The sequence below is a fragment of the Lissotriton helveticus genome, chromosome 7 (genome assembly GCF_964261635.1).
Source record: "Lissotriton helveticus chromosome 7, aLisHel1.1, whole genome shotgun sequence".
Lineage (NCBI taxonomy): Eukaryota > Metazoa > Chordata > Amphibia > Caudata > Salamandridae > Lissotriton > Lissotriton helveticus.
The window spans coordinates 463,569,813-463,586,169 of NC_136068.1; positions in this window are offsets into that span (position 1 = coordinate 463,569,813).

Here is a 16,357-nt window from a genome sequence, read left to right on the forward strand (position 1 = left end):
AATTTTATTGTAACTGGCTCTGTCGTATTTTAATTATAAAATGTACGTCCACCGATTCCGCAACTGTTAGACACCTTAGTTCTTGCAACCTAATGGCCCGCCCTTTACGTTCCTCTACAGTGTAAATGTCTACTCATCATATATGATTACAGTTTGCTCCGTGGCCGGCCCACGTGGTTATAGGCCCGTATTTGTATACTGACATTTTCACAATAAAGGTTTTTAAAAGAAAACATGGTAGTAGTATTTACATTGGTAACGTTTTTAATAATAGTCACTGTTTTAGAATCAGTAAAAGGCAAGTGAAATAAAGCAGTCCAATTACATGAAGGGTAAAAGGTATAATACGCAGGAACGCAGTAAAGATAAATGGTCAAGGGCTGTTGTGTTTCTACTTCTGCAACATAAAGTGATCGATAAGAATCTGATATTCAGGCGTATCGGCGACTAAGACAGCAGGCCGAGCCTCTTTTGCTCAACGGCTCCGTCATGGGACGAAGAAACGCCCTTTTTCTCGAAAAAGGAATATATTTTACTTGCAGGACAGTTGTAAATTTTCCGGGAAAGTACATTAGCCTGGAACATTATAACATATGTTTAAGAAAAAATAATGTTCGAAAGTAATAAAAAGCGTAATTTTTAGGTCATATGACCAAGCCTTTCATCATTAGAATAAGAAAAGTAAAATGAACCAATGAAAAGTTTTATTAACAAGTCACATGACCTGTTATGCTTACGTTACGCGCTGCGCGCCGCGCCCCAGATCGCTTCCGGGAAGCTGCGCTTCGCGCACCGGAGCACTTCCGGATGCGCTAACGCGGCGCGTCATATGACGCAGTACGCGACAACGCAGGTCCAGAATATAGTCAAAATGTCTCCACCAACCAGCGGTCGGAACACAACCCCTTTCAGCAGGCTAAATAGTTCTGTTAAATGACAACAGAAGGGACGGGCAACAAGACCCATCAGTCAAAGAGGGGAGGGCAAGTTCTTCTCTACCGGGTCACGTTGGGGCGCTACCGGAACTGATCGAATTGGTAGTCTACAGTGTTTCTGGATGTTTCAGACTGAAGCTGGCGTTAGCATGAGAGCACCACCATTTCGTTGCTCCGTCGTGGCCATTCCACGAGCAATCATGCTAGCCGCTCCCCACCAGAAGCCTGCGGGAGTCGGGGGCCCCCAAGACTTTTGTAGAATCTTCAAGGCTGAGGGGACGCTTTCGAGAATGGGGTCCAAGACCTAGCAGACAAGCGTCCGAGTTCCAAGGTGTTGCAGGCCCATTTTAGTGGACCACGCCCAAATCTGAAGAGCCGGCCGCCATTTTGAGAGTCCTGTGGCAGCCGCCTATCGCTGCACCGCAAGAGCGGGAGCAACTCAAGTACATGGTGAGCGAGACGCTGTAGTCAAAAGAGCAGGCGGTAAACAGCTGAATAGCGGAAGAGGCACAGTGTAGCAAAAGCGGGCGGAATGGCAACTGAAACGGTAAAGGGGCGCCCCACTACAGCGTGTCTTTAGGTGAAACGGATTGTGGGACAAGGTCAAGAATGGAAGAGTCACCAAAAGGCAAAAAGTTCCGCTTGACCCCGGGAGCCGGCCACCTATGTCGGGGGCGATCTCAGGCCACACCAGGGCAACACGACTTGCGGAGGGGGCCGGAGCCAAGCGCCCCCTCCGAGTCCGCGCCATGACACCGTCCCTCGGGGGCCTCCGTCAAGCGGTTCAGGGTGGCACCGCATCACATTGTTTTCAAATGCAGTCACGTCCTCAAACAGCCCCCACTTACATTGAGAATAGTGAAGCTGTAGCAAGTGCAAATAGGCTTCAGACAGTGTTACAAGCACTCCTCAAAACTTTGAATTATCAGAGTGCATGAGTTTCATGCTCGATCGATTGAGCTAGCCGGATCGGGCAACAAAAAGTATAAAATAGTTATGTAAATAGTTATTTAATAAAATGTTTTACCCTGTTACTTTGCTGGTGTGTTGTATATATTTGTAATATTTGCATAGAGTTTATCGTTATTTTGGGCGGGGTGGGTGGCGGAGCCGAGCTGTCTTGCAGCCATCATGGTGTGGAGCTCAGTTCATCTCACTAGTTTCGTATTTCTCATGAGGGGTTGTTCCTAATGTTTCTATTTTAGCGAGGTCAAAAAGAGATCCCATTAGTGGCCTACTGATTTTGCTCGATTCCTTTTGTTTTTTTACACAATTTTTCACTATCTGCAAAGACTAAACAGAGCATTGCGACTCTGTGCTTGTTTGTAAATAGAGAATGAACCAAAGAGAACCAATTCTAAAACAGTAAATGCTTGGATAACAATCAATCAAATGGAGAGAGAAGCAGGCACGACGGATTACAACGGGGGCAAAGGCCTGCGTTAACTACCCTTCACTATCTGCAAAGAGAGAGTACTCCTAATAGAAATGAGGGGGAGGGGGGGCAGCATTCAAAGCAGATCAGTGTGCATAAACACGAAAATGTTTTTTCTTACCACGTACTTGACATTCGACAGCTTATGATATTTGCTATTAAAAAACCATTGAAATTCACTGAAAAAAACATAGGTTAGAGACCATATATAGTTAGGAATTAGCATTTAAAAAACCTTGAAAATTCACTGAAAAAACCATAGGTTATAGACCATATATAGTTAGGGATTAGCATTTAAAAAACCTTATTTTACCCACACAAAACCATTGAAATTCCATATATAGTTAGTTGCACTAACTATATATCGCGCACCCGCAATCCACTGCTGATGATGTCACATATTACATCATTCATGACATGGTCAGTGACATCACTGATGACATCTCAAATGACATCACTGATGACATCTCAAATGACATCACTGATGACATCACTGATGACATCTCAAATGACATCACTGATAACATCTCAAATGACATCACTGATGACATCTCAAATGACATCACTGATGACATCTCATTTGACATCAATGACCACATCACTGATGATATCATTCATGTGACAATACAATGCATCTCCTCACACTTTAATATAATCTCTGTTACACCCAGTGTTAAATACAGAGTATAATTTTTGAAACCATTGACCCACCAATACTAGTTACTACATACGCACTCAGTGATTCCTATGTTTACACACACATTCACTCATTTACCCATACAATCATTCATACATACAATCACTCATCTTTACAACACTATCATATGCACTCATACACCTATACAGACTCTCACGCTCTGTCACTCATCCATGGAGTTACTCACACACCTAGTCAGTCCTGTAAAGAATCAATCACAATTCCATTTTCTAATCTATACAGTTAAACATAGAGCACCTTACATTTTGAAACATATACTAACACATACTTACTCTCTTATACAATCATTGATACAAGTACACATTGATCTGCACAGAGTCACACACCTCCCAGCCAGCCACACACACACTCAGTCTCCCATACAAATACTTGGGCAATCAATCAATAACCTATATAGTTACTCATATAGCTACTGATCAACACATGCAGCAGTTTACAGAACAACAAACATAATGATGCACAAATTAAGACAGTTTAGTCACTAACCCATGCACTCAGTGAGACACATTTAATCACTCACTCATACAGTCAGTCACACACCTACTAAATCCTTCATCCAGACACTTCTACATCTACTCATTCTTCAATATGTAAAACATATTTAAACTTTACAGAAACACACAGTCACTGGATGATGTCATCAGTGATGTCATTTGAGATGTCATCAGTGATGTCATCAGTGATGTCACTGACCATGTCATGAATGATGTAATATGTGACATCATCAGCAGTGGATTGCGGGTGCGCGATATATAGTTAGTGCAACTAACTATATATGGAATTTCAATGGTTTTGTGTGAGTAAAATAAGGTTTTTTAAATGCTAATCCCTAACTATATATGGTCTATAACCTATGGTTTTTTCAGTGAATTTTCAAGGTTTTTTAAATGCTAATTCCTAACTATATATGGTCTCTAACCTATGGTTTTTTCAGTGAATATATATATATATATATATATATATATATATATTCCACCACTGGGTAGTTATATTTAGGATCATGTTTCCATAGGAAAATCATTTTTTGTATTATTTGCTTTCCAAATAACTTTGGCCTGTTTGACGATTCTTCATGAATTTTTTCGGGAACAAATGTACTTCTACCTAAGTTCCTTCCTGGCAAGTTTCAGTGTGATCCATCAAGTGGGGCCTGAGAAAAAGGCAAGACCCAAAACACAATTTCTCCATTAATTTTTCATAGGTAATTTAGACACAGCTACAGCCCAAACGGCTGAAAGGATTTACCCAATTTTGGCAGGTGGCTAGATCTTGAGCCAGATAGAGTGCTTTTTTAGGTTTCGCCTTGGCAGCGCATGCGCTGCATGCACTGTCTCAGCAAGACAAGTAATCTTGTGATTCGTTTAACTGTGGCATTGCTGTTCTTATCTTGTTTTCTGTTGGCCCGATAGTAACTTCCGTGTAGTCCGGAAGCAGCAGCGCCTAACTACCGTTTTCGCCCGCTCGCACTTGTTTTTGTAGTTCCTTATGGGCAAGGAGCAGCCTCGTTGTGCCGATCACATGGTATTCAAAATAGTGCGCATTATCATGCGCACGCTACCTTACATTAACCCAGGGCGTAGTTCGCGTAGTTGCGCTACGCGTAGCTACTCGAAGTGCTCTTCGCACTAAGCAAGCTATGCGTAGCTACACGAACTGAGTAGTGTGGTAGGGAAAATGCTGTTCGCACAGATTGCACAGTGCCAGATGCTTGTCCGCACTGTGCAATCATTGCAAACGGCATCTTGCACATTGCAAGCGGTCGTTTTCTGCCGCTCGAGTAGATTTGTACTCGAGCAGCAGTTTTCTCAATGCTGACAGGTAGTTTCTCATCGCGAGCGGTCACGAACATACGTGACCACACGCAATGAAAAACCTGACCTCCCCGCATTGAGAATCTCGCCGGGAGGTTTAATTTCCACGCTCATGATTGGCAACTTGATGTTGCTGATCGCGAACGAGGAAAAAGTCTCGCCGGGATGTCATTTTGCTCACTCGCGGTCGCCAACTTGACGTTGAAGACCGCGAGTAAGCAAAAAATGCCCGCTACGCTATGCGTTTTTACACTGCGCCATGTGCAGTTTGTGTAGCGCGTAGTTGCGCAAACCTGTACTATTGGGTAGGGAAAAATACAGAATTTTTCCCGTCTGGTGGGTGCAAAAGAAAACTGCTATAGTGGGGTGGGAACAATGCTAGTTCCCGCAACACCCAAAAGAGGACCAGGCAGGTCTACAGGGGGTTTAGGCCTCTCCCACAGTCTCCAACATTAAATATTGGGGAGAAGAGTTGGCCTAACGGCTAGGGTGGTCGACCTTGAATCTGGGGAACTGGGTATGAGTCTCTGCAATGATGCTGAACATCCTGGGTTCGAGTCTCAACAATGATGCCGGTGGGGTTGCAGAGGTCCTAGGGCTATCCCTGCAGTCCCAACGAAAATGTAATCTGTGGGTTTCCCGGGTGGGACAGAGACACCCACAAAGTATTTTTATGAAAGATTGAATAATAAATGACCAGCCAGAGATGCTTATTTATTATTCACTGCTCCTACTAATGAGTGCCACATAATAACCTAGGCCATTTTGAAAGAATATAGTATATTACTAGTGATGCCACTAAAAGAGGCTTTGCACCGCTAAACATTTATTTAATGTTGTGGGGGGTCTGTAGGGAGTGCAGCGCCCCCCCCCCCACCCCCACCCCCCACCAACATTAGGAAAAAAACAGTAAGTCTCCTGGGACATTAAATGCATGACCCCAGAAAAGCTTTCTTTATTTTTAAAGTACTCCTAACTGGAGCTCCATTCTGGTCAGCTGAAGTGCAGTGCCACTTTGTGGTGGGTTTTATGGTTATATTATATAGCTCGAAAAATGTTAAAATAAACGTCAAAGACATGTTCATGCTTTATTTTTTAATAAAATTCCATCAAATTTTTAGGACAATTAATTTTATTAAAACTTGCACTGTGTGAATGAATGAGAAATATATTTCATTAAAATTCTTGTTCCATTTTTTGACAAATACATACATGTGCTTTCTATATGTTGATACCATAACCCCTTCATAAAACCAATAGCCCACTTTTTATATTTTGGTGTTCTGACTCTTTGACAAAGTCAGTAGTTCTGCCTTACTTAAAATGACACCCAGGCACTGTTCCCAACCCACGGCTGTGCATGGCTCATGTGCTGTGGGGGTTGGGCACAGGGCCTGGTCCGTGCCCAACTCCACGCCAGGCACTGCGAAAGACGTATGGGTGGCTGCCCGCTCGGGCTGGGGCTGGATGCAGGGCCTTACTACAGGCCAGGCACTGTGGTCAACACAAAGATGTGCATGGCCAGTGGCCGTGTGCAACATGGGATTGACGTTATGTGTGGTAAAAACATATTACTTTATGTTAAAAAAATATAGAAATTCACTGAAAATACAAAGGTTAAAGGGACGTTATGGTTAGGTGAAATTGTGAATTAAAACATGCCATTCTAAATAAACAAACCACTGAAATTCCCCACTTGTAGCTAAGTCAAGTAATAATAATAAATACAATATTTATTCGACAGAGCATACAGCCATAAAAAATACGATACATTAAAAAACAAAATAACAAAGTCATAAAATGAGCTAATTCATTTTGTCACCACTATAAAAGTAACAGCACATTATACATTCCTCTTACAGGGCCATTAAATTATACATAAGTATCAGACCTGGCTGTTTTTTCTGGAAACCTATTTTAGACATATCACAATTTACATAAAACACCCCTCTATCTTAATCATTCTGAGATTTACTGGATCTCACCATTGCTCTTAAAAAGTGTGTGACCACAAATAAAGTGCATTCCAATCCAATCCAAACAAGCTTTATTCGACGAATAGTCATAGAAACACATAAAAATATATAATATTTACAATAAAAATGTCATACACAGAATTATAAAATAAGCCTGTGCGGCCAAAGGGCAATTACACATATCTTGTAGGACAACAATAATTCATTGTTTCCTGAAGCAATCTCTACTTTAACAGTTAATCAAACCTAACACGGACATCTCATTTCCTTAAACACTGTATCTAAGAATTCATGAAAAACACTATAAATAGGAATTCATTCTGTTGGGGAACACTGTATTATAAAGATGAATATGGATATCTAGAATCATTAAACCAGAGAAATGTTTTAACTCAATTTTACATACGCAATTTAAATAGAGTTGAATTTCGACCTGATTATCCGCATCCACCCAAGATATTTGGCAACTGCTAAGAAACTTGGGGATGAGGTGTTAGTACGCAAGATTCTTTCAGCTGCCAGGCTACTTCTTGTCCCCAAGAGTTTGCGTATGGGCCTCAACCACACCCTTCGCAGGGTTTCATAAAATGGGCAGGCGAATAACGGGCGCAACTGATTCAGTGCAGGCCAAGCAGCTAGGACACTTGCTATCACATGCTTTGTTCCACCTTAGTGTGAAAGACCTTAAGACGGCGTGTCTGCTCTCAGCTGAAAGTAAAGCTTCCTGTCTAGTGGTTTGGTGACAGTGTCCCAGTAGGGTTCAAAACTCAGAGTGAGTTTGAATTCCAAACATTTTCCTACTAATGAGGTTGAATCACTGACTCTTAGGGCATTGAATGTAACCGTCTCCAAATATTTTTCTTTTAAAACCTTCTTTGTTGGAAAATAAGCAGTAGTAGGGTCATCCCAAAGCATTGACATGCCAATTTTGGCTATGATATCTTTGACGCCACGTAGCCAACTGATTTTGTGGAAAGTGTCTGCTTTTATAATGTCCCTAAAACCCTCTGCATATGGTGCCAGTTCTGGTGTTGTCCACAATCTGCGCAATACAACACAAAGCGTAGCTTAGCGGCGTCAAGAAGGGGTTTTCTCCCAAGGTCATAAAACAACGGACACAGTGGCGTACTTTGTGGGAGGTTAGTGATGCCCCACAGGAACTTGTTTTCTGACACACTAAGTTTAGACAAGTTCTCTAGCCCCCATAGTTCCACACCGTATAGTGCAGAGCTTACCACTTTTGCTTCATATACTTGGATCACCGGTCTAATAAGTTTCGTGAAGGACCTGTTATGCTCAAGACGTAAGGTCCCCGACAGTTGACGATGTTTCAGTGTCAATCTGATGGTTCCACTTTAGGTTGATCTGTATATTCACCCATAAATGTGTGAACTCCCTAACTTGCACCAGGGGACGATTATTCATTAAAATGACACCTTTAAAAACTCTGTGTTGGTTAAAAGTCATAAGTTTTGTTTTCGACACATTGACTTTGAGACCACAAGCAGAGCAGAATTCCTCAAATACTGTCAGAACTCGTTGAAGCCCACTCGTAGTCTTCGAAATTATCAATGTGCCGTCCGCGAACATTAATATCGGGATTTTAATCCCTGCTAAAATCGGGTCATCTGTGTTCACACGTGTCATACAATCAACTATCCCAATAATAAACACAGTGAACAAGTTCGGGCCATAACGCCTCCCTGGCGCACCCCTCACTCAACTGTAAAAGAATCAGTCACCTGAACCTGGGAGCCCCAACGTATTTTTGCGTAATTACCCTCGTGCAATCTCTTTAAAAGCATCAGAAGTTCAATGGGCAGCCCTAGTTCTTGAAGGGTCGCCCATAGCCTATAACGGGGAACAAGGTCGAAAGCCGATTTTAGGTCCACAAAAGGCAGCGTACATGCTGCCTTTGCCCAGGACTACCACGTTCCAGTGTAGTAAAACAAAACAAAACACCTGATCGATGGTGCTTGTGTATGCAGGGAAACCGGCTGACAAAGGTGACTATGCTATACTCCTCAACCCAATCCTGGATTTTATTAAGGATTAATCTCCCCAGTATTTTTCGTAATGAGTCGATCAGGCTAATGGGTCGATAGTTCCCCGACAATGATTTATCATCTTATTTATACACGGGGATTATTTCGGCTCCTTTCCAGGAGTCCAGTATTGGGGCTCCTCGAGCAATTGCATTAACCAGTACCATAATATACTTTCCCCATCTGGGTTTATTGTAGAGGAACACATCGGCAGGGATGCCGTCTGGGCCGGGTGATCTCTCTCCAACAACAGCACCAAGAGCTGTCTCTACGTCTTTGCTATTAAAACCCTTGTCTACATAAAATATATAGCTTGCCCCTCCCACAGTTGACTCTAGTGGGCTACATGCATATTGCGGTTCAAAATGTGTAACCCACTCTTCCTGCAAAACATGATTATGTGGAGATTCAGGGGTACCCTCTCTGGCCCATTTTATAATGTTCCAGAATTGTTTACTGTCTTTCTTGTTACTAGCCTCTTTAAGATCCTGCCACCTTTTTTCATCCCAGGAGCGTTTTGCTATGGCCATGGAGTTTTTATATGCCTGCCTGCCTGGCTGCACGTACTGCGGCTGGTTCACCACCTTTAATGGCCTTCCCGAGAAGAGCTTTTGTCCGCTGGCAATCTCTATTATACCAGTGTCAGGATTTCTGGCATGTTACTTTCTTTGGCTTGTGGGGTTTGGTAAAAAAGAGTTCTCATGTGTAAAAAAAAGACTGTTGTGTGACTGAGTGACGATCTCCAAACCTACACTATTTGAACGTACGCTATTCAGCGTTATTAGGGCATGGTCAACTTCCTTTGCAATTTTTTTCCAGGGACCCTGTGTTTTAAACTATACTCAACCACTTGAGTAATCTCATATCAATCGTGGGGACTACATCGTGGGAGTGTAGTTCAGCCTCTCTACAAGACGATTGTTCGGGTAGCCACCAAATTAAAGCTACACACAAAGGATTGTGGTCACTTTCAAGTCGATCCCTTACTTCCATGTCATCAATGGTATAACAGAGTTTCAAACTCACAAGTATATAGTCGATCCTGCTTTTACTGAAGCCGTTAATAATGTTTTGGACCCTAGCCTATATTGGGAAGTCCTACCATTTAGTGCCCTGAGCCCCTTCTCTAGGCAGACGGAATTTATCTGTATTACCGGCTCTGTCCATTTCTTTAAGGGAACAAGCTCCAGCTTTGGGATTCCCCACTGGGCATCTTCCTCTTCGGTGAGGAACCATTCCTCACTGGCGAGTGGCTCAAACGTTGAGTTAAAATAACCCCCTATAATTATGTTACTTTCTTGAGAGTGGGAGTCGAGGAGATCATCTAAAGCCGTTAAAACTTGAGACCTAACCCCTCTTGTTCCCCTCACATAGATGTTATAAATATCAACTTTACCTAACAATCCCAAGTTTAATCTTAGTGCTTGGATGTCATTACTGTTGGAAGGAAGTTCCTTAATACTGATACCTAGTGATTGCCGGACCCATATGGTCAAACCACCCGAGGGATGACCTTTTGCCCCTTTTACTGCCGGCACGTAATAATTTAAAAAACCTACCTGATGTTGTGAAGTTAATAGCTACGTTTCTTGAAAACAAGAAATATCAAAAAGGTCAATAAAAGCAAGCCAATCTGGAGATGATAGTTTGGTGCTGATACCTGCAATTTTCCACAATAACAGAGTGGCCCTTTTAGAGTCTTGGCTGCTAAGTGTTAAATCTATAGGATTCCCTATGGGATAATTGCTAGACTCTTTTGGACCCACTGGTTCAGGTAGCTGCAAGATTAAATTTTGGACAGGCTTTGTTGGACTATTATGAACTCCGCAGGACAGGATCATCATTGGATCGCTTTCCCTAAATGTTGACAAGAGTTCACCACTACCAGTACGGGATTTGGGCACATCAGTCAGTCAATCATGACATTCAAGAATGGAACTACCTATTCTAGGTGCCAGTTGCTAATGATAGTTATTAGTCTTGCTAGCAGGCTGAGACTGCCTAAACTGGATAGACAAGTGGTCAGGGGAACAGGTTCTGTATTCAAGTGCCAGTAAGTTTTCAACTAGTACTTCACTCTGGAAAATCAGTTTGATACAATCCAGGGGGTTAGTGGAAGAGGTAAGCCTACACGCTTTCACGATGTCATCCCTTGAACGACAGCCCCTTACATGACGTATCCAATGTATGACCTTATTGGTCAATGAATCTGCGCTTTCTATTTTGTTTTTCCCCAACTTCGGCACATTCACCATAAAGGTTCTGTGGATTTTATGTGACTTGATGATTGCACGATCCCCCCTCCATACCGCCATACATAACTAAACACGCTGCCTAGTTAAGGGTGTGCCAGTGTTCATACTCCTAGCTTGCTGTAGCTGCTTACTAGATGTATCATTAAGCTAGGTCCTAACTATAACTACCTACTGCCAGTAGGTTTTATATATATATATATATCAACAAGGAATGCTCTTCGTTTCCAAAAAAGCACAGCTTCAGTCCAAATCCTTTCAGCGTAATTATTTATTTAACAAAATGTTGTCAAAAACACCACCCGACGCATTTCAGAAACGAAGAGCATTCCTCGTTGATTTCAGGGGGGTCGCTCCCCCGCTTGAGCCCGCCGTCGCAGAGAGGCCTGAGGATTGGCGAATTTGACATTATATATATATATATATATATATATATATATATATATATATATATTCACTGAAAAAAACAATAGGTTTAAAAAACCTTAGAAATTCACTGAAAAAAACCATAGGATTTGGGGAAAGTTATAGTTAGTTGGACATTTCACTCATACAAAACCAGTGAAATTCCCCTGTTATAGTTAGTTCAGCTAACTATAACTTGCGCCCCTGGAATGCACTGCCGATGACGTCACATATTACTTCACTCATGACATGGTCAGTGACATCACTGATGATATCTCAAATGACATCACTGATGACATCATCCAGTGACGGTGTGTTTCTGTAAAGTTTCAATATGCCTAATATATATAGGGAAAGGCATATTAAAGAATGAGTGGGAGTATAAGTGTCTGAATGGATGATTTAGTAGGTGCGTGACTAACTTTATAAGTGAGTGATTAAACGTACCTTACTGAATGCATGGGTTAGTAACTGTATCCATCTGTCTGTTGGTGTGTAAGCGGCCGCATGGGTTTGCGAATAGCTACATGAGTGTCTATATGGGTTATTGGTAGGTTGTCTGAGTATCTGTATGTGTGCCTGAGTGTTTGTGTGGGTGGGGTGTGTGTGTGACTGTGCATAGATGTGTGAGTGGGTAATTCACTGGGTGCATGGCTTCAAGAGTGCATCTGTGATGGCCTGTATGGGTGGGTGAGTGTGTGTATGGGTATGTTAGTGAGTGAATGTATATCTCAGTGGTACATGTGTGAGTAACTACATATGTGAAAGACAGTATATATGTGTGTTAGAGTATATAAATGGCTATAAGTGAGAGTGTGTGATTGTGAGAGTGGCTGTATGGATGAGTGTGTGCTTGTATCAGTGATTGTATAAGAGCGTAAGAATGTGCTAGTATTTGTAAGAGTAATTGAGCTGGTGTGTGTATAACTGTATAGGTGAGTAAATGGTAGTGTGATTAATTATTTGCATGACTGACTAGTTGTCTGAAGACGGCTGTAATGCCAGAAACCTGTCCTGGGAAGCTTGATTCCGGTCCAGGGAAGACATGGCTTGGCAGTTCGGGCTGGTCTGTTCCCATGAGGCACAGGGTCAGACTGATTTTCATATGGCCATGTCTGAACTGGGGTGGCGGAGTGAGCTAAAGAACGGTGATGGATTAAACCCAAATCAGTTGACTGGGGGTGAGTGTTTGTATTGTCAACGCTCCGTCCATCACCACCTTTGGTTTTTCTTTGTTCGCCCTAAGTTGGCAGGGTATGCTCAGACGTGAGTCCCTTGCTCACTTTGCCACTGGAGTCAAGCAAGCCCGGCTGAAGACGGCTGTAATGCCAGAAACCGGTCCTGGGAAGCTTGATTCCGGTCCAGGGAAGACATGGCTTGGCAGTTCGGGCTGGACTGTTCCCATAAAGCACAGGGTCAGACTGATTTGCATATGGCCATGTCTGAACTGGGGTGGCGGAGTGAGCTAAAGAACGGTGATGGATTAAACCCAGATCAGTTGACTGGGGGTGAGTGTTTGTATTGTCAACGCTCCGTCCATCACCACCTTTGGTTTTTAGTTGTGTGAGTACCTCTATGGATCAGTGGGGGTGTGTGAGTGTCTATATAGGTGTATGAGTGCATATGATAGTCCTGTACTTAGTGACCATAAGTATGAGTGACTGTACAGGTGAGTAAGTGGATGTGTGTGTAAACCTAAGAATCAGTGTGTGGGTATGTAGTTATTGGTGTTGGAGTGTTATGGTTTTGAGAATGGCAGTCTGTAATTTAGAGTGGGTGTATCAAAGGCTATAATAGGGTGTGAGAAGATTAATCAACTTATCACATGGATGATGTCATCAGAGATGTCATCAGTGATGTCATTTGAGATGTCATCAGTGATGTCATCAGTGATGTCACTGACCATGTCATGAGTGATGTAATATGTGACGTCATCAGCAGTGCATTGCGGGAGCGTGAGTTACAGTTAGCTGAACTAACTATAACGGGGGAATTTCACTGGTTTTGTACGAGTTAAATGTCCAACTAACTATAACTTTCCCTAAAACCTATGTTTTTTTCAGTGAATTTCTAAGGTTATTTAAATGCTAATTTCTAACTATAACGTACCTGAAACCTATGGTTTTTTCAGTGAATTTCAAAGGTTTTTTAAATGCTAATTTCTAACTCTAACGTGCCTGAAACCTATGGATTTTTAAGTGAATTTCAAAGGTTTTTTAAATGCTAGTTTCTAACTATGCCTACAGAGGTAGGACATGTGAAGAAAGAAGAAAAACACACAGAGAGAAGCTAAACAAATGCAGAAAGAGGCAACAGAAGACCACAAAGACGTAGAAAATTGCAAGAAGAGGCATGCCGTGCAGAAAGAACCAACAGAGGAGCAGAAAGAGGCCTTGTTGCAAAATCATCCTGTGCCCACAACTTTTTCAGACGGGTACTGGTGGTAACTGACTCTGACTAACCAGGCCTAGAGCCAGTGCAATGCTAAAAGACACTTAGAATACAGTGAGAACACCTACATACACTAGGGAACACTATGTGTTGGGGTACCCCTGTGATTAGCATGACCTCCTCTGTAAGGCCCTAGTACATAATAGGGCAGGGGGTTTAAAACTACTTCTTACAACAAGCCACAAGGCGCGTTTGCACAGTGGTGAAGGAAAGGGGGCCTGAAGGGACATGTGTGCAAACACGCCCTGTGGCGCATTTTAAGTTGGGGGATAAAGTCCCCTTCAATCATGAGGGTCCCTGGGGTCCAACTATCCCACCAGGTACCTCCAGTAAGCGCCACAGAACTGTGTTGCAGAAGGTGTAAAAAGGGGCATGGCCTGGACCACCACTCTGCAACGCAGCACAGTGGCGCTTACTGGAAGCACCTGGTGGGCTAGTTGGCCCCTAGGGACCCTCAGGATTGAAAGGGAATTAATTCCCCAACTTTAAATGTGCCACAGGGCGTGTTTCAACACATGTCACCTCTGGCCCCGCCCCCTCCCTTCAACACTGTGCAAATGCGCCCGTGGCGTGTTTTAAGTTGGGAGATTAACTCCCCTTGAATCCTGAGGGTCCCTGGGGTCCAACTAGCCCACTAGGTACCTCCAGTAAGCGCCACAGAGCTGCATTGCAGAGAGGTGTAAAAAGGGGTGTGGCCTCTGAACACCTCTCTGCAACGCAGCTCCCTGGAGCATACTGGAGGTACCGGGTGGGCTTGTTGGCCCCCAGGGACCCTCAGTATTCAAGGGAAATTAATCCCCCAACTTACAACTCGCCAGGGGGCACGTTTGCACAGTGGTGAAGGAAGGGGGCGGGGCCTGCGGTGACGTGTGAAAACGCGCCCTGTTGCGTGTTTTAAGTTGGGGAATTAATTCCTCTTAAATCCCGAGGGTCCCTGGGGGCCCACTAGCCCACCAGGTTCCTCCAGTAAGCGCCACAGAGCTAAATTGCAGAGAGGTGTAAAAAGGGGTGTGGCCTGGACCACCTCTCTACAACGCAGCCCTGTGGTGGGCTAGTTGGCCCCCAGGGACCCCCAGTATTGGTAATTCATTCCCCAATTTAAAATACGCCACAGGGCGCGTTTGTGGAGTGTTTCTGGGAGGGGGCGGGCCTCTGGCACGATTGGTCTTTTTTTTCTTTTTATTTTTGTTAGAAGGGGGCTGTGTGGCCCCCACTTCCTTACCATTTTTTTGGGCCCTTGGGACTCCATCCCCAAGGACCTGATCCAGCTTCTTAAAAAAAAAAAAATTTAAATGAACAGGCAGGGGGACGCGTCGGCCGTCCTCCCGTGGCCTTTTCCAGCCCCGGAGTCCCCATCCCCCGAGGCATGGCCAAACATATTGTTTTTTTATAGGAAGGGAGGGGCTGCACGGCCCCCCTCCTAAGACCTCTATTGGCCCCGGGGACCCCATCCCCGGGGCCTACCTTTTTTTTTTTTTATTGAGGGGGAGGGGGCCACGCGGCCCCCTCCCAGGCCACTTCTGGCCCCGGGGACCCCAACCCCCGGGGCCTGGTCATCCTTTTTTTTTATTTGGAGGGGGGCTGCGTTGCCCCCCTCCTCAGGCCATTTATGGCCCCGGGGCCGGCCATTGCATTATTTCTTTTTTATTATTATTATTATTTTTTTTTTATAGGGAGGGGGCCGCATGGCCCCCCACCTGGGCCACTTCTGGCCCCGGTGACCCCATCCCCCGGGGCCTCGCCCCCTCGTTGGGGACCGTGGGGGGAGCCCCAATGCCCCCACGGTCCCAGCCGGCTCCCCGCCTCCTGTGGGAGCCAGCATTGCTTTTCCACACGGGGAGCTGCTAAGATGCAGCTCCCCGTGTGGAAAAGCAATATGGTTTGGATTTTGGAAGAGCTCTCTTCCAAAATTCAAACTACTGTTTGCTATGACAGGGCGTGAGCCGCGAGGCTCCCGCCATGTCATAGCAAACAGCAGTGTCCCGGGGGTGGGCACCCCGGGATACTGCAGGAGCCGGCCCTGGGGGGTGGCGGTCCCCAGGGCCATCACAGGTTCCATGCGGCCCCCCTTCCAATATCTACACAGCCCCGGGGAGGTGGCGGTCCCAGGGGCGTGTGGGGGGGCTCGAGCCCCCCCACACAGGTATTTATTTTTACAAAAAGAAGCCCCGGGTTGGCGGTCCCCGGGCCAGCGGAGGCCGTGTGCCCCCTCGCACAATAATTAATGAAAGCCCCGGGGTGCCGGTCCCAGGGGCTGCGGGGGGGCTGTGTGCCCCCGCAAATATTGATAGAAAGCCCCAGGGGTGTCGGTCCTCCTAAGGCCTCTATT